This window comes from Rhinopithecus bieti, unplaced genomic scaffold, assembly GCF_001698545.2.
Source record: "Rhinopithecus bieti isolate Rb0 unplaced genomic scaffold, ASM169854v2 scaffold_38779, whole genome shotgun sequence".
Classification (NCBI taxonomy): domain Eukaryota; kingdom Metazoa; phylum Chordata; class Mammalia; order Primates; family Cercopithecidae; genus Rhinopithecus; species Rhinopithecus bieti.
In genome coordinates, this window is record NW_016816249.1 from 32,345 (window position 1) to 50,970 (window position 18,626).

The window sequence follows — 18,626 nt, forward strand, 5'->3', positions numbered from 1 at the left end:
TATCCCTATTTGTATCCTGGATACTTTTTTGATCTGCCCTCCTCACCTCACATTTCACACATGGAGAAAAAAATTCTGCACTTATAAAGCAATTATGCTACAAAAAATGAAATGACTTCTTTTCTTAAAGGAAAAGAACAAATTATGAATATATTGTGAAGTAGCTTAAATAAGATTGAGGCTGGTCTTTCTGTGTGTCTGTTTCACTTAAAACTCATGTAACATTTACAAAAACACATTAACATGCAGGCCATAATGTCTTGATAAATACCAGAAAATCGATAATTACAGAAGACATCTAATCACAATGCGATAAAAATAATAAAATGATAAATAGTCCTTCCTTACCCACCCACTGTCCACCAAAATAAACCCTATACCTTTGGAAAATAAAATAAATGCTTTATCCATTAGTCAAAAAGATAATTCAAAAAAATATGTCACTCCTGTAATCCCAGCACTTTGGGAGGCCGAGGTGGGCAGATTATGAAGTCAGGAGATCCAGATCATCCTAGCCAACATTGTGAAACCCCGTCTCTACTACAAATACAAAAATTAGTTGGGCATGGTGGTGTGTGCCTGTAATCCCAGCTACTCAGGAGGCTGAGGCAGGAGAATCGCTTGAACCAGGGAGTCAGAGGTTGCAGTAAGCCGAGATCATGCCACTGCACTCCAGCCTGGCGGCCGAGCGAGACTGTCTCAAAAAAACAAAGAAAAAATAATTATGGTGCAGTGCATGTTGCTCAGGTGATAGGTGCACCAGGCTCTCACAAATCTCTACTGAATAACTTAGTCATGTAACCAAATACCACCTGTGCCCCAATAACTTATGGAAAAATAAAATTTAAAACTAACATTTTGAACTGAGTCATACAAATAGACTTAATATCAACACTTGTGAAGAAAATGTCTATTCATAAATATGCAGGTTAAAACATAAGAGAAAACACAGTAAGCTTAGTGTTCTATATAAGAAATTAGAAAAAAAATAACTAAACAGGAATAAAGGAAGAGAATGAGAAAAATCATAAATGTAACAGCAGAATATAATGACATTTTCTCCAGCTGTCTTTCTGGACGTAGCTTGAGCTTAATGTCAAAACCCTGTGAAGATGCTAGAAGGAGAGTTTTTAGACAATTTTATTTTTTAATGTAGCACATGTATCTGTTGGGATTTGATTAGGAAAGCTGAACCACTAAGAGTGACATGTAATAAGGAATTGATTATAAGGATTAGACATTACACAATAATAAGAATCACTGGAGAACCCTATGGAAGGCTGCTGCTTCTGAAGCTGGTGGTGCACCTGAAGTTGCTTATAGGTTAGTAAGGTAGTGGCTGAAAGAAAAACTAGATATGAAATCTAAAGTTTATCTGGTTGTTATTTTCTAATGAACAATCTAGCTGATATTTTCTAGTGACAATTCTAATTTCTTTCTTGGTTTTTAACTATAATTTTTTGAGTTATTTTGTTTTGTGGTGGCTCTAGGGATCACAACCTGCATGCTGATTTATCACAATTTACTTCAGATTAATACTAATTTAGTTTCAGTAAAATATAGAAACTTTGCTTCAGTACAGCTTCATTTCCTCCCACTTCTTTGTGCTGATATTGTCACATACATTACATCTCATATTTATAAGTAGAAAATAAACCTTTATAGTTATTTTATACAATTGATTTTCAAATCAGGTTATAGAAGAAAAGAAAAAAGCCTGTTTATATAGGATTTAATATTTACCTACATAGTTAGCTTTACTCGTGCTCTTTAATTATTTATGTTGAATGAGGTTACTTCCTGGTGTCTTTTTATTTCAGCTTGAAGAATTTCCTTTAGTATTTCTTGCAGAGAAGATCTAGTAATTCATTATCATTCTCTTTGTTTGAATCCAGGACTATCTTTATTTCACCTTTATTTTTGAAGGATTTTTTTCATTGCTAATATTTTCTTTCAGTAATTTCAATATGCTATCTTTTGTTTGTTTTTTTTTTTGTTTGTTTTTGAGACGGAGTCTCGCTCTGTCGCCCAGGCTGGAGTGCAATGGCGGAGTTTCAGCTCACTGCAAGCTCCGCCTCCCGGGTTTACACCATCTCCTGCCTCAGCCTCCTGAGTAGCTGGGACTACAGGCGCCCACCACCTCGCCCGGCTAGTTTTTTTTTTTTTTTTTTTTTTTTTTGTATTTTTTAGTAGAGACGGGGTTTCACCATGTTAGCCAGGATGGTCTCGATCTCCTGACCTCGTGATCCGCCCGTCTCGGCCTCCCAAAGTGCTGGGATTACAGGCTTGAGCCACCGCGCCCGGCCTATCTTACTGTTTTGTAACCTCCATTATTTTCCAGTGAAAAGTCACTTGTTAATTTTAATGAGGTTTCTTTATCCTGATGTGTTGGCTTTCTCTTACTGACTTCACAATTTTCTCTTTGTCTTTCAACAGTTTGAAGATGATAGTCTGTAATAGGTATGGATCTTTTTGTGTTTATCTTCTTTAAAGTTTGTTAAAGTTTTGAGATCTATAAATTAATGTTCATCAATTTTGAGAGGTCTTCAGGTATTTTTTTCAGGTATCACATGTTTTTCTGTGCATTTCTCTTTGGTCCTTCTGGGACTTCCATTTTGATCATTTTGCTATAATTTTATTGTGTCCTGCCAGTCTGTGAAGCTCTGTTTATTATTCTTCATATTTTTTTCTTGTTTTTTTTTTTCAGATTTGATAATTTCTATTGATCCATCTTCAGGTTTGCTGATTCTTTCTTATGGCACCTAAAATTTGGTATCAAATCCCTCTAGTGAATTTTCATTTCACATATTTTTTCTGTTTAGAATCTCTATTGTTTTTTATTTATGAATTATATTTCTTTATTTTCATTCTCTATTTGGTGAATTATTGTTATTATTCTTTCCTTTAATTATTGTTTTCTGATCCAGTCATATCTCTCTTCTTTTTTTTTTTTTTTCTAATTTTAAAATATTTTATTATAGATTCAGGAGGTACCTGTGCTTGTTTGTTACATAGGTATTACCTGTGTAATGGTGGGGTTTGGGCTTTTAGGGTACCCATCACCTGAATATTGGATATTGTACCCAGTAAGTATTTTTCAAACCTACCCCCTGTATTTCCCCATTTGGAATTCTCAGAGTCTGTTTTCCCCATCTTTATGTCCATGTGTACCCTTTCTTCAGTGCCAACTTAAAAGTGGGAACATGCAATATTTTTTATGCTTCTGTGTTAATTTACTTAGGATAATGGCCTCCAGCTTCATTCATGTTACTGCAAATGACATTTTATTCCTTTTTTGTGGCCGTGTAGTAATCCATGGCGTATATATATCACATTTTCTTTATCCCATCAGCTGTTGGTAGACACTTAGGCTGGTTCTATGACTTTGTTGTTGTAAACAGTGCTTCAGTAAACATATGAATGCAAATATATTTTTGATATAATGATTTCTTTTCTTTTGGGTAGACAGCTGGTAGTTGGATTGCGGGGTTGAATGGTAGTTTTATTTTTATTTCTTTGAGATATCTCCATATTGGGTTCCACAGAGATTGAAATTACAGTCACACCAACAGTGTATGAGCATTCCCTTTTCTCTGCATCCACATCAGCATCTGTTTTATGACTTTTAATGAAAGCCATTCTGACTAGTGTGGCTTTAATTTGCATTTCTCTGATAATTAGTCGTGTTGGGCATTTTTTCTTGTGTTTGTTGGCTACTTATGTTTCTTCTTTGAGAATTGTTTATTCCTGTCTTTTGCCCAGTTTTTGATAAGGTTGTTTGCTTTTTTCTTGTTGAGGTGCTTGAGTTCCTGGTAGATTCTAGATATAAATCTCTGGTTAGAGGCATAATTTGTAAATATCTTTTTCCCATTCTGTAGGTTGTCTGTCTATTCTGTTGATTATTTCTTTTGCTGTGCAGAAGCTTTTAGTTTGTTTAAGTCCCATTTTCCTATTTTTGTCTTTATTGCAATTGCTTTTGGGGTCTTCATCACAAACTCTTTGTTTAGACCAATGTCCAAAAGAGTTTTTCCAGGTTTTCTTCTAATAATTTTGTAGTTTCAGGTCTTACATTTAGGTCTTTAATCCGTCTTGGGGTAATTTTTGTATATGGTGAGAGGTAGGGGTCTAGTTTTGTTCTTTCACATATGGCTAACCAGTTTTCCAAGCACCATTTATTGAATATTTATTGAATAAAGTGTCCTTCTCCATTGCTTGTCTTTGTTGACTTTAGTAAAGAACAACTAGTTGCAGGTATGTGACTTCGTTTTTGGGTTCTCTATTCTGTTCTACTGTCTATTTTTGTATCAATACCATCCTTCTGTAGTTATTATAGTCTCGTAGTATAATTTGATGTCAGACAACGTAATACCTCCAAATTAGAGCTTTTTGCTTAGGATTGCTTTGGCTCTTTGGGATTTGTGTGTGTGTGTGTGTGTGTGGTTCCATATGAACTTTAGGACATTTTTTTTCTGATTCTGTGAGAAATGACATCATAGTTTGATAGGAATTGCATTGAATATGTAGATTGCTTTGGGTAATGAGGTCATTTTAATGATAGTTATTCTTCTAACTCATGAGCATGGAATGTTATTCCATTTTTTTGTGTCATCTTCAATTTCTTTCATCAGTGTTTTGTAGTTCTCCTTGTAGAGATATTTCACCACCTTGATTAAGTATATTTCTAGGCATTTTATTTTTGCGTGTGGCTATTGTAAATGTAATTGAGTTGTTAATTTGGTTCTCAGCTTGAAGATTATTGGTGTATAGAAATGGTACTAGTTTTTGTGCATTGATTTTGTATCCTGAGACTCTACTGAAGTTGCTTATCAAGTCTAGGAATCTTCTAGAGGAGTCTTTAGGGTTTTCTAAGTATACAATCATGTAATCAGCAAACAGAGATAATTTAACTTCCTCTTTTCCAATTTGAATGCCTTTATTTCTTTTTCTTCCCTGATAGCTCTGGAGAGGAATGTCAGTGCTATGTTGAATAAGAGTGTGTGTTTATACTCATTAATTCCTTTCTTCTAGGTTTCTAGTTTGTGTGCATAGAGGTGTTCACAGTAGTCTCTTATTATTTTTTGTATTTCTTCGGTGTCAGTTGTAATGTCATTTTTATCATTTCTGATTGTACTTATTTGAATTTTCTCTTTTTTTTCTTAGTCTAGTTAGTGGTCTGTCAATTTTGTTTATTCTTTCAAAGAAACAATTTTTTGTTTCATTGATTACATTGTATTGTGTTTTGTCTCAATTTCACTTATTTCTGCTTGGATTTCAGGTATATCTTTTCTTCTACTAACTTTGGGTTTGGTTTGTTCTTGTTTTTCTAGTTCCTTGAGGTGCAACATTGTATTGTTAACTTGAGATCTTTCCATCTTTTTGATGTAAGCATTTAACACTGTAAAATTTCCTCCTAGTGCTGCCTTTGCTGTATCCCAGAGACTTTAGTATATTGTGTTTCTATTTCATTTATTTTAAAGAATTTTTATAATTTCTGTCATAATTTCTTTTTTTTTGTTTGTTTTTGTTTTTTTGAGACGGAGTCTTGCTCTGCCATCCAGGCTGGAGTGCAGTGGCCGGATCTCAGCTCACTACAAGCTCCGCCTCCCGGGTTTATGCCATTCTCCTGCCTCAGCCTCCCCAGTAGCTGGGACTACAGGCACCCGCCTCGTCGCTCGGCTAGTTTTTTGTATTTTAAGTAGAGACAGGGTTTCACCGTATTAGCCAGGATGGTCTCGATCTGCTGACCTCGTGATCCGCCCGTCTCGGCCTCCCAAAGTGCTGGGATTATAGGCTTGAGCCACTGCGCCCGGCCCTAATTTCTGTCATAATTTCATTGTTTACCCAAAAGTTGTTCATGAGCATGTTTTTAGTTTCCATGTACTGGTGTAGTTTTGAGAGTACTTTTGGTATTAATTTCTAGTTTTATTCCAGTATGGTCCAGAAGGTACTGGATATAATCTCAATTTTTAAAAATTTATTGAGACTTGCATTATGCCTGAGTATATGGTTGATTTTGAAGGGTATTCTGTGTGCAGATAAGAGAAATGTATATTCTGCAGTTGTTGGGTAAAATGTTCTGTAGATGTCTATTAGGTCCATTTGGTATATTGTTCAGTTTAAGGCTAGAATTTCTTTGTTGATTCTCTGCTTCAATGATCTATTTAGTGATTTCAGTGGGGTATTAAAGTCCCCCACTATTATTATTGTTGTTATTATTATTATTTTGAGACAGAGTCTCCCTCTGTCACCCAGGCTGAGTGCAGTGGTGGGATCTTGGCTCACTGCAACTTTCGCCTCCTGGGTTCAAGTGATTTGTATGCCTCAGCCTACTGAGTAGCTGGGATTACAGGTGCACACCACCATGCCCGGCTAGTTTTTTGTATTCTTAGTAGAGATGGCGTTCACCATGTTGGTCAGGCTGGTATCGAACTCCTGGCCTCAAGTGATCCACCCTCCTCAGCTTCCCAAACTTCTGGGATTACAGGCATGAGCCACTGCACCTAGCTCCCCACTATCATTTTATTTTATTTTTGAGACAGAGTCTTACTTTGTTGCCCAGACTGGAGTGTAGTGGAATGATCATGGCTCATTGCAGCCTTACCTCCTGGGCTCAAACAATCCTCCCACCTGAAGGGGTGGCCTGCCCCTCTACACCTGTAAGCGTTTCTCGTTAGGTGGAATGAGAGGCTTGAGAAAAGATCTCGTTAGGTGGAATGAGAGACTTGAGAAAAGAAATGAGGCACAGAGACAAAGTATAGAGAAATAAAGAGTGGGCCCAGGGGACCAGCGCTCAGCATACAGAGGACCCACGCCGGCACCTGTCTCTGAGTTCCCTCAGTATTTATTGATCATTATCTTTACCATCTTAGAAAAAGGGAAGTGGCGGGATAATAGGATCATCTAGGGAGAAGGTCAGCAGTAAGACATATGAATAAAGATCTGTGTGACATGAATAAGTTTAAGGAAAAGTGCTGTGCCTTGATATGCATGTGCAAACATCTCCATAAACCTTTTTAGTGCATAAAAAGCAGCACTGCCCCTAGCACATCCCACCTTCAGCCCTAAGGCGGTTTTCTCCTTTCTCAGTAAACAGAACATACAATTGGATTTTACACCAAGATGTTCCATTGCCCAGGGACGGGCAGGAGACAGATGCTTTTCTCTATCTCAACTGCCAAGAGGCCTTCTTTCCTCTTATACTAGTCCTCCTCAGCACAGACCCTTCACGGGTGTCAGGCTGGGGGACGATCAGGTCTTTCCCTTCCCACGAGGCCATATTTCAGACTATCACATGGGGAGAAACCTTGGACAATAGCTAGCTTTCCTAGGCAAAGGTACCTGCAGCCTTTGGCAGTGTATGTGTCCCTGGGTACTTGAGATTAAGAGAATGGTGATGACTTTTCACAAGCATACTGCCTTCAGGCACTTGTTTAACAAACCACACCCTGCACAGCCCAAAATCCATTAAACCTTGAGTCACCACAGCACATGTCTCTTGCAAGGGCAAGGTTGGGGTAGGGTCACAGATTAACAGCATCTCAAATACAGAACAAAATGTAGTCTCTTATATCTACTTCTTTCTATATAGACACAGTAACAGTCTGATCTCTTTCTTTTCCTCACACCACCTCAGCCTCCCAAGTAGCCAGAACTGTAGGCATACACCACCATGCCCAGCTAATTTCTTTTTTTATGTGTAGAGGTGATGTATTAGTTCGTTCTTGCATTGCTATAAAGAAATACTTGATACTGTATAATTTATAAAGAAAAGAGGTTTAATTGTCTCAAGATTCTGCAGGCTGTACAGATAGCATGATGTTAGCATCTGCTAAGCTTCCTGGGAGGCCTCAGGAAACTTACAATCACAGCAGAAGGCTGAAAGGGAGCTTGCATGTCACATGGCAAAAGCAGGAGCAAGAGAGAAAGAAGGGAGGTGCCACACACTTTTAAATAATCAGATCTCATGAAAACTCACTCACTATTATGAGAACAGTACCAAGAGGAATGGTGCTAAGCCATTAATGAGAAATTCACCCCCATGATCCAATCACCTCCCGCCAGGCCTCACCTCTAACACTGAGGATTACATTTCAATATGAGATTTGGGTGGAGACATACATCCAAAGTATGCCAGTTTCCTGCTTGTTCTATCCAATATATCAATATTAGACTAACTCCAATGCTGAATTTCATGATATTTTGACACCAAGGTCATTATTATTTTAGACAACACCCCTGGGCATGTGATTTTCTGTTTCCAGCTCTAAATTATATCAGCTACCTCTGGCAGAAAAGCGGATGACTTCCACCACTTCCCCCACCCTGATGGAACTATTATGCTGAAGGAGTTTGTTGAGGTAGTGATAATGCAAGAAGCTGTAGGCTAAAATGCCATATACCTCTACTGTTCTTATGTGATATTCATTAGGTTTTCACAAATACAGGTTTCTCTTTCTTTTTGTCTTAATGTCAGTTTGGGCTGCCATCACAAAATACCATAGACTAGGTGGTTTATAAGCAACAGAAATTTGTTTCTCATAGTTTTGGAGGCTGGAAGCCTGAGATCAGACTGCCAGTCTGGTTGGGTTCTGGTGAGTGCCCTCTTTCAGGCTGCAAGCCATCAACTTCTCCTTATATCCTTATGTGGCACAAAGCGAACTACAAATCTCTCTAAAGTATTTTTTACAAAGGCACTGATCCCATCCATGAGGGGTCCACACTCATGACCTGATTTATCTCCAAAAGTCTGCCCTTCCTAATACCATCTCATTGGAGGTTAGAATTTCAACATATGGATTGGTAGCTGGGGTCAGGGGACATAAACATTCAGTTCTTAACAGTCAATATTCAGGATTCTGAAATAGTTGTTTCCAATCATTTTTTTCCAGTTTATTATTACTTTTGTTAGGAAAGACTTGATTGAATTCCTTACTCTTTCATTTCAAAATTAGGTCTTGTCTTTCTATAAATTATGCACAACCCTGATGGAGACAACTCCAGATGGGCCGCCTTAAGAGCTGTAACACTCACCGCGAAGGTCTGCAGCTTCACTCCTGAAGCCAGTGAGACCACGAACCCACCAGAAGGAAGAAACTCTGAATACGTCCGAACATCAGAAGGAACAAACTCCAGACACACCATCTTTAAGAATTGTAACACTCACCGCAAGGGTACGCGGCTTCATTCTTGAAGTCAGTGAGACCAAGAACCCACCAATTCCAGACACGATACCACTCTCTACTTCCCCTATGAAAAAAACAAGTATAATTTTACTTTAATTACTTGTCAAGGATGTGCTTTGTGCCTTAGAATATAAGTTTTATAAAGTTAGGACCTGCTATCTTGTACTTCAATGAATTTCCAGCTCCTAGTTTAGTATATGTAAACCAGAGTTCCATGACCATTCAGTGAAGAAATGCAGTTACATGCTGTTATAAAGTGATTTCAAATTAACCAGGCATTGAACACAAGAAGCTTGTAACAGGACAAGTAAGCCATGATGGAAGGCATAATTGTAGTTAAGAATAAAAGTTATTTTTCAAACTTCCTAATTTGGATGTTTAAAATTATACAGAAGATGAGAATGTGCTCACATGTTCCCATCTGTGCATTTATACCCAGCTTTCATAGTTATCAACATATGTCTAGTCTTTTCTTTTTTCCTATTGTTTCAAGTAAAATTGCTAAGTACAAGGGTCAGTTGCACACGTATTTTCTACACATTGCTAAATACACTTCCTTTTTTTTTTTCATTCTCACTTGCAATATATGAGAGTACCTCATAGCCTTCTCAAGAGAGTACATTGAAATTTTAGATTTTTGTCAATGAGAAATTATATTTCAGTGTAGTTCTACTTTTAAAACAGAAGTTCTTAAAATTCTGATGACATTTTTCACAGAGATAGAAAAAAATCATAAAATTTGTATGGAACCACAAAAACCCCTGAAAACCCAAATAAATTTTGAGAAAACAGAACAAAACTGGAAGCATCACACTACCTTATGTAAAAATCTACTACAAAGTTATAGTAACCAAAAAAGCATGGTATTGGTATAGAAACAGACATACAGGCCAACAAAACTGAATGGAAAGCTCCGAAATGAATCCACGCATTTATGGTCAGTTCTTTTTTGACAAAGGTGCCCAGAACACATAATGTTGAAAGGACAGTCTCTTCAATAAATGGTGTTGGGAAACTGGAAATCCACAGGCAGAAGAATAAAATTAGACCCTTATCTCACCCCATATTTAAAAACTCAACTGAAAATGGCTGAAGACTTATACATGAGACTTAATTGTAAAATTACTAGATGAAAACATAGGAACAATTTTCTATGCTGTTAGTTGGGCCAATGATTTTTTGGATACTAAAGCACAGACCAAAAGAAGATAAAAAGCATAAATAGACAAATTGGATTACATAAAACTAAAAAGCTTCTACACAATCTTTTCCTTGTATAAAGAAACAACCAATAAAATGAAAATCAACCCATGGACTGGGAGAACATATTTGCAAACCACACATGGGATACAATGTTTATATCCAATACATATAAAGAACTCAAACAACTCAATATCACTAAAATGAATAACTCAGTTATAAAGTGGGTGAAGGACCTGAATATACATTTCTTCAAAAAAAGACATACAAGTGGCCAACAGATATGTGAAAAAATACTCAACATCACTAATTATCAAGGAAATGCAAATAACCGTAATGAGATATTAACTCACAACTCTTGGAAGAGGTATATCAAAATGATGAAAGATAACAAGTGTTAGCAAGAAAGTAAAGGGAACTCTTATACCCTGTTAGTGGGAATGTAAATTAGGACATTCATTATGGAAAACAGTATAGAGGTTCCTAAAGAATTAAAAATAGGACTGCCATATGACTCAGTAATTCCATTACTGGGTATATATCCAAAGGAATTGAAATCAGTACATTGAAGAGATACCTGTACTTCCGTGTTTACTGCATCATTATTCACAATAGCCAAGAGATGGAATCAATCAAATGTTCATGAATCGATGAAGGGGAAAGAAAATGTGGCATATATATGAGGGTACTTCAAAAAGTTTATGAAAAAAATGGAGTTAAAAGATAAAATTTTTTAAAAACAACTTTATTTCTTGAGATAAGCTCCATCAAGTTCAAGACAGTTTTGTAAGCAGTGAACCAGCCATTCAGTTTTTCCCTAAATAACGGAATGTCCTGGGAATTTAATAATGTCAATGCAGTCTTTCTTCATTAGCTCAAGAAAAATGGGTGTCCTTTACAGATTATTTTTTAAGATTGGAAAACAAAAAATAGTCAGAAGGAGCCAAATCAGGACTGTAAGGTGTATGTCTAATAATTTCCCATCAAAACGTTCACAAAATTGCTCTTGTTTCATGAGAAGAATGAGCAAGAGCATTGGCATGGTGAAGAAAGACTCTCTGTTGAGGCTTTCCTGTGCCTTTTACTGCCAAAGTTTGACTTTCTCAAAACACTCTTATAATAAACAGATGCTACCATTCTTTGGCCCCCCAGAAAGTAAACAAACAAAATGCCTTGAGAATCCCAAAATACTGTTGCCATGACCTTTGCCATGATCTTTGACTGCTCAACTTTGTACCAATTCTATCTCTTGGTAGTCCATTCCTTTGATTGTGCTGTGTCTTCAGGATCATACTGATAAAGCCATGTTTCATGTTCTGTTACAATTCTTCAAAGAAATACTTCAGATATTGATCCCACTTGATATAGTTTGGATGTTTGTCCCCTCCAAATCTCATGTCTAAATGTGATTTCCAGTGTTGGAGGTAGAGCTTGGCTGGAGGTGATTGAATCGGGGGTTGGTCCTTCATGAATGTCTTAGCAGCATCCCCTTGATGATAAGTGAGTTTTAGCTCAGTTAGTTCATGTAAGATCTGGATGTTTAAGGGTCTGGGACTCCTCTTTCTCTTTCTTGCTCCTGTTTTTGCCATTCGATGCATCTCCCCACTTGTCCTCTGTCACGATTGTAAGCTTCCTGAGGCCCTCATCAGAAGCAGATGCTGGCACCATTCTTCCTGCCAGTTAAGGAACTGTGATCAATTAAGCCCCTTTTCTTTATAAATTACCCAGTCTCAGGTATTTCTTTATAGCAATTCAAGAATGACGTAACACAAAATTGCTAATGAGGAGTGGGATGTTGCTATAAGGATACTTGAAAATGTGGAAGTAGCTTTGGAACTGGAAATGGGCAAAGGTTGAAAAAGTTTGGAGGGCTCTAAAGAAGACAGGAAGATGAGGGAAAGTTTGGAACTTCTTAGAGACTGGTTAAATGGTTGTGACCAAGATACTAATAGAAATACGGACAGTGAAGACCACACTGATCAGGTCTCAGATAGAAATGAGAGCTTGGGAACTGAAGTAAAGGTCACTCATGTTACACCATAGCAAAGAACTTGTCTGCATTGTGTTCATGTTCTAGGTATCTGTAGAAGTTTTAATTCAAGAGTGATTACTTAGGGTATCTAATGGAAGAAATTTCTAAGCAGCAAAACATTCGAGATGTGGCCTGGTTGCTTATAACAGCCTATGGTCAGAGATGAGAAAAAAGAAATAACTTAAATTTAGATATATTTAAAAGGGAAGCAGAGTGTAAAACTCAGATATTTTTAGCCTGGACATGTGGCAGAGAAAGAATCCAATCCAAGCAGGCTGTGGAACAATCACTTGCTAGAGAGACTAGCAAGACTGAAAGGCAGCCAAGTGCCAATACTCAAGACAATGGGAAAAAGGCCCCAAATGTATTTATTTCAGAGATCTTGGAGACAGCCCCTCCTATCATAGGGCCAGAGGCTTAGAAGGAAAGAATGATTTCAGGGGCCAGGCCCAAGATGGCGCTGCTCTGCTCAGCCTCAAGACACTGCTCCCACATTCTGGCTGCTTCAGCTCCAACCACAGTTAAATGGGCCCCAGGTACAGCTTGGGCTGCTGCTTCATAGGGTGCAAGCCATAATCCTTGGTGGCTTCCATGTGGTGTCAATCCTGCATGTACACAGAAGGATACTGTGGCAAGGGTGAAAAAGGCTTGGCAGCTTCTACCTGTGTTTCATGGAGTATATGAGGAAGCCTCTATACCCAGGCTTGCCACAAGGGAGGAGACTTCACAGGGAACCTCTACTGGGGAAATGCTCAGGGGCACTGTGGGGTTGGAGTCCCACACAGAGTCCCCACTGGGGCACTGCCTAGTGGAGCTGTGGAGGGGGGACACTGCCCTCTAGACCCCAGAATGGTTGATTCACCTGCAGCTTGCACATTGTGCCTGGAAAAGCCACAGGCACTTAACTCCAACTTGTGAGAGCAGCCTTGGGGTCTGTACCCTGCAAAGCTATATAGGCAGAGTTTCTCAAGGCCTTAAAAGTCTACCCTTTGCATCAATATGTTCTGGATGTGGGAAATAGAGTCAAAGGAGATTATTTTGGAGCTTTCATATTTAATGACTGTCCTGCTGGTTTTCAGATTTGTATGGGACCTATTACTCTTTTCTTTTGGCCAATTTTTATCTTTCAGAATAGCAATGTTTACCTAATGCTTGTACTATTATTAGAGCTTGGGAGTAAATAACTTGTTTTGATTTTAGAGGCTCATGTAAAAGGAGATGAGTCTCAGATGATACTTAAGACTTTGGATTTGATGTTTGAACGAGTTAAGACTTTGGGGGACTGTTAGTAGGAGACGATTATTTTGTGATGTGAAGAAGACATGAGATTTGGAGGGCCAGGGGTAGAATGATATGGTTTACATATTTTTTCCCTCCACATCTCATGTTGAAATGTAATCCCCAGTGTTAGAGGTGGTCTTGGTGGGAGGTGTTTAGATCATGGGGACAGATCCCTTATGCATGGCTTTAGTACCATCTCTTTGGTAATTAGTTGGTTCCCATGAGAACTGGTTGTTTAAACATGTGTGGCATCTTCTTGCTCCCCTTGCTTCTCCTCTCACAGTGTGATGTGCCTGCTTCCCCTTTACCTTTTGCCATGATTGTAAGCTTCCTGAAGTTCTTACTAGAAGCTGAGCAGTTGCTTATGCTTTGTTTGTACAGCCTGTAGAACCATGAGCCGATTAAACCTCTTTTTAAAATTAATTACCCAGTCTCAGGTATTGCTTTACAGTAATGCAAGAACCTACTGATATATACTAGTTAAAAAATTACCATTGAAAGCTCTGCTCTCATCTGCAGTTGATCTGGGCACAGTGGTTTTGACACCCATTGGACAATACGATTGCTCAAGTTTAATTTTTCAGTCGGAATTGTGTAAGCTGAACTAGTTGAGATGTCTACAAGTGCTGACTATTGTTAGTTCTCATCAGTCCTCTTCAATTGGGGCACGAACAAGATAAATTTTTTGCTTACAAATTGATGTGGATGGTCTGCCATTGTGTGCCTTATCTTCAACATCATCTAATTCCTTCTTGAAACAAGTTATCCATTTGTAAATACTTGATTTCTTTGGGGTGTTGTACCTATAAGATTTTAGAAAAGTTTCAATTATTTCACCATTCTTCCATTTCAGCTTCACCATAAATTTGATGTGTGTTCTTGCTTCAGTTTTAGCAGAATTCTTGTTGCTCTCATGGGACTTCTTTTCAAATTGATGTCTTATCCTTCTTAGTGCCTCAAACTAGATCCTGTTCAGATATGTTATAAAAAGTTAGCTTGAATTTATTTTAGTGCAAATTTTGAAATACATCCATAGTCATTTTATATTTATTTTCCATGAAACTTTTGAAGACCCTTCACATATAATGAAATACTATTCATCCTTAAAAAAGAAGAAAATATTGTCTTTTAAAAAAACATGGATGAAACTGGAGGGCATTATGTTAAGAAAAATAAAGCAGGCACAAAATGACAAACATTGCATGCTTTCACTTATATATGAACTGTAAAATTTGAACTCAGAGTAACATGAAGTAAAATGGTAGTCACCAGAGGATTGGAGGTGGGACAATTGGGAAGATGTTGGTCAAAGAACATAAAATTTTATCTAGACAGAAGGACTATATTCAAGAGATCCATTATACTTCATGGTGACTACAGTTAATGACAGTATGTTGTATATTTGAAAATTTCTAAGAAAGTAGATTTTAAGTGGTACTCATCACAAAAAACAAATGCTAAAGTATGTGAGGTAATGTCCATGATAAATAGCTTGATTTAGTCATTATGCAGTGTACACAAACATTAAAACATCAAAAACATCACACTGTACAATAAATATATATAGAATGTGTACTTGTCAATTAAAGAATACCAGAAGTTCTTGCAATAAAATAACAAATAATCTAGTGCAGTTCCTTGTGAAACCAAATATATGGCTCTTGGAAAAGCAAAAATGAAAGAACAACAAGAAAAAAAGAGAAAAGATCAGTACTGATGAAAATTAAAGTTAAAAGAGACTGTACAATTAATCATTATAGATTAGAAAATGTTCTGAAATTTATATGTTTAGGAAATTAAGCAACTTAAATAATGTAAAGGCAGAAGACAACATTCATTGACATGAATTTTTAATTTTTTCAGAAATCATACATTGTCAAATTTTCTAAGGAGGAGAAAATTAAAGCTCTAATCATCATGGAATACATTAAAAGAAGTTAAAAGTATCATCCTATAAAACTCACAAGCTACATTCATGTTTATGTACAACCTTTCCCAAACCTGGCAAAGGACAGATAATGCTAGGATATAGAAACACTTTTCTGAGCAACTCCACTAATTTTGTGAGCCTATCATTGTCTTACTACCAAAATAGGAAGTAGATCGCCCAACAACTTAAAACTACTGTAATTGGAAAACTATATGAAAAAATCCTAAGTAAAGTATTAGCACATCAGACCAAAGTTATAATATTCTCATATAACACACCATAATTAAGTGGAGTGTATGCTAAGAATACAAATATGTTTGTATGGGATATCCTATCAATAATTTTTGACATTTAAAATTACAACAGGAATTCATTTAACATTCCTATTGCAGTGCATCAGCTGTTCTTTGCTGAGTTTCTTCTCACTGATGTGTGGAATATCACTGAAGATTCAATTCAATTCAATTCTTCCTGTAGTGTTACAGAAATTTCTCCATGTAAAACTCTTCCTAAATCTATTAGAGACATAGCGCATGTAATTGGTAGTAAGACAAGGGAAAGAGCTCTGGGAGTTGAAAGAAAGCTGAAAGTGGTTTGGCTGTCTGGACTTGAGCCCTTTTCCCTATTCAATAAGCCAACAAATATTTAATGGCAAGGAATCATCATGGGACACATTCATACTCCCATGGTCCTTGTTCAATCCCAAGTCCTAAATGAAACAGGTAAATGATAAAATGGGAAAAGGGTGAAATAGAGTGTCGAGAAGAGGAGGTTTGCCTAAGTCAATATTTATTATAGTTATAACACCTTAACTCAAAAGTATGTGCACATTTGGTGCGGCTCCCCTACAAGAACATTCGATGTGAAAGAAGCCAAAACCTGTTTCAACTTTCTCAAAATCTGTAGATAATTGAATGAGGTATGCTTTTTTTAAAAAAAAAAAATTTACATCAACAACTTGCTTGATCCAATTGCTTGAGATTTTCTTTTTGGAAAATAACAATAAGACCTTTAACTGGAGACTGAAACGTGGAGCAATGGCTTATGATACTTGGACTTAGAGTTTTGTGCAAAGTCCTTTGACTCTACCACAAAATAATTATATCAATTTTAGTCTAGAGCATAAAATTTGACTTTGGGTATGATAGAAAATGACTTAAAGATCAGTGTCTGTAATATTTGAGGTTTCTTTTAGTTCTGTGGGTTCTTTTTCTGAAATATTGAATAGAGGAGACTCTACAGAAGCATACTAATATCATTCTATACTTACCTCAGTTCAAGCCCGCCCAGTGCAACATCTAGACAAAAATGGCATTCAGTAGAGGATATGGTGCCATTCTCTATGAGGATTTCTGGCATTTTTCAAATCTTCATTTTATGGCTATTATCACCTTATCTACTGATATTCTGTACTGACATATGTACATTTCAGTTTACATATTCTCATACAGTACAATGTTAACTGCAAGGGAATTTACCTCAAACCCAAGCAGTTCACATAACTTCAGAGACAATAGGGATTAAGCAGTTTTCATGGTTTAATCCATAAAATCATTGCAGGTTGCAGGTGTTGCTTATAGAGTAAAGACAGAGGCAACAGGAGAGAAAACCAGAGTGAAAAATATGGGGGAAAAGATAGGTATTTTCCTTGTAAATGTGGCCTTGTGGGGATTCTCTATGAATTGAAGCTGCTTGTAGATAATTCTGAGTGGATGTAAAAAGAAGCAGGGCAAAGGAAGGTGGAACAAATAATCTGGATATATTAGCATCTCTTCTTAATTGAGGTTTTTATGGTATACATATGTTATTTGCTTAGCCTCAGATTTAACCCACAAATTTATAAAATGGGGTTGTTGACTTACTATGGTTGTATCTCATAGCCATTCTTCATTAATAAGGATAATTGGGAGAAGAATATATATATGTCAAAATTACAGATAAGACATTTCCTAGTGGGATAACTCTAGAGTATTTTAAATTCATGTGGAGAAGAACACTTTGGATTGTAGTCTACTTTTCTAGATCTTGATAATAACCCATTGATGTTTCTCTTTGTAGGTACTTCTCTTGTAGGCTGAGACCATGGACAAGGGAAATTATTCTAGGGTGCCGGAGTTTGTTTTGCTGGGACTCTGCAGTTCCTGGGAGCTCCAGTATTTCTTCTTTGTGTTTTTTAACTTGTTGTACATTGCCATTGTGCTGGGCAATCTTCTCATTGTTTTTACAGTGATTTTGGAACCTGCCCTGCATACACCCATGTACATCATGCTCAGTAACCTTTCCGTTTTTGATATTTTTCTTGCCTCTTATGCAACCCCTAAGATGATCCATGATTTCCTTCATGAACCCAAGACTATCTCCTTTGAGGGCTGCATGGCCCAGATATTCTTGCTCCATGTTTTTGCTGGTGGTGAGATGGTGCTCCTTGTAGCCATGGCCTATGACAGGTATGTAGCCATTTGCAAACCTCTCCATTATGCAACCATCATGAACTTGTGCACATGTACAGGCCTAGTGGTAGGATCTTGGGTCATTGGGGTTATGCACTCCCTGAGCCAGTTAGCTTTCACTGTAAATTTGCCCTTCTGTGGCCCAAACATAGTGGACAGTTATTATTGCGACCTTACTTTGGTCATCAAACTTGCCTGTACAGATACTTATATCCCTGAAGTGTTGATGCTTTTGGACAGTGGTCTTATGGGGGCAACGTCATTTTTTCTTTTGCTGATCTCCTACATGGTCATTCTGATTACTGTGCGGCGACATTCCTCATCAGGTATGGCCAAGGCTCGCAGCACTCTGACTGCCCATATTACTGTGGTGACCCTGTTCTTTGGGCCCTGTATCTTCATCTATGCCTGGCCTTTCAGCAACTTACCAGTGGATAACATTTTGTCTGTATTCTCTACAGTTTTCACACCTATATTAAACCCCCTTATTTACACATTGAGAAACAAAGAGGTAAAATCAGCAATTCATAAACTGAAGACCCAGTATGTAA

The 18,626-nt window shown here is 37.3% G+C and overlaps 1 protein-coding gene across 1 annotated transcript in view; it reads left to right on the top strand.

Annotated features, from left to right (window-relative positions):
- The window catches only part of OR4K1 (olfactory receptor family 4 subfamily K member 1), a 53,497-nt gene that overhangs the window by 4,443 nt on the left and 30,428 nt on the right, over positions 1-18,626 (top strand). Inside the window, exon 2 of the mRNA XM_017854691.1 lies at positions 17,684-18,072. The gene's annotated coding sequence lies outside the window, so the exon portion shown is untranslated. The remainder of the gene's footprint in view (positions 1-17,683; positions 18,073-18,626) is intronic.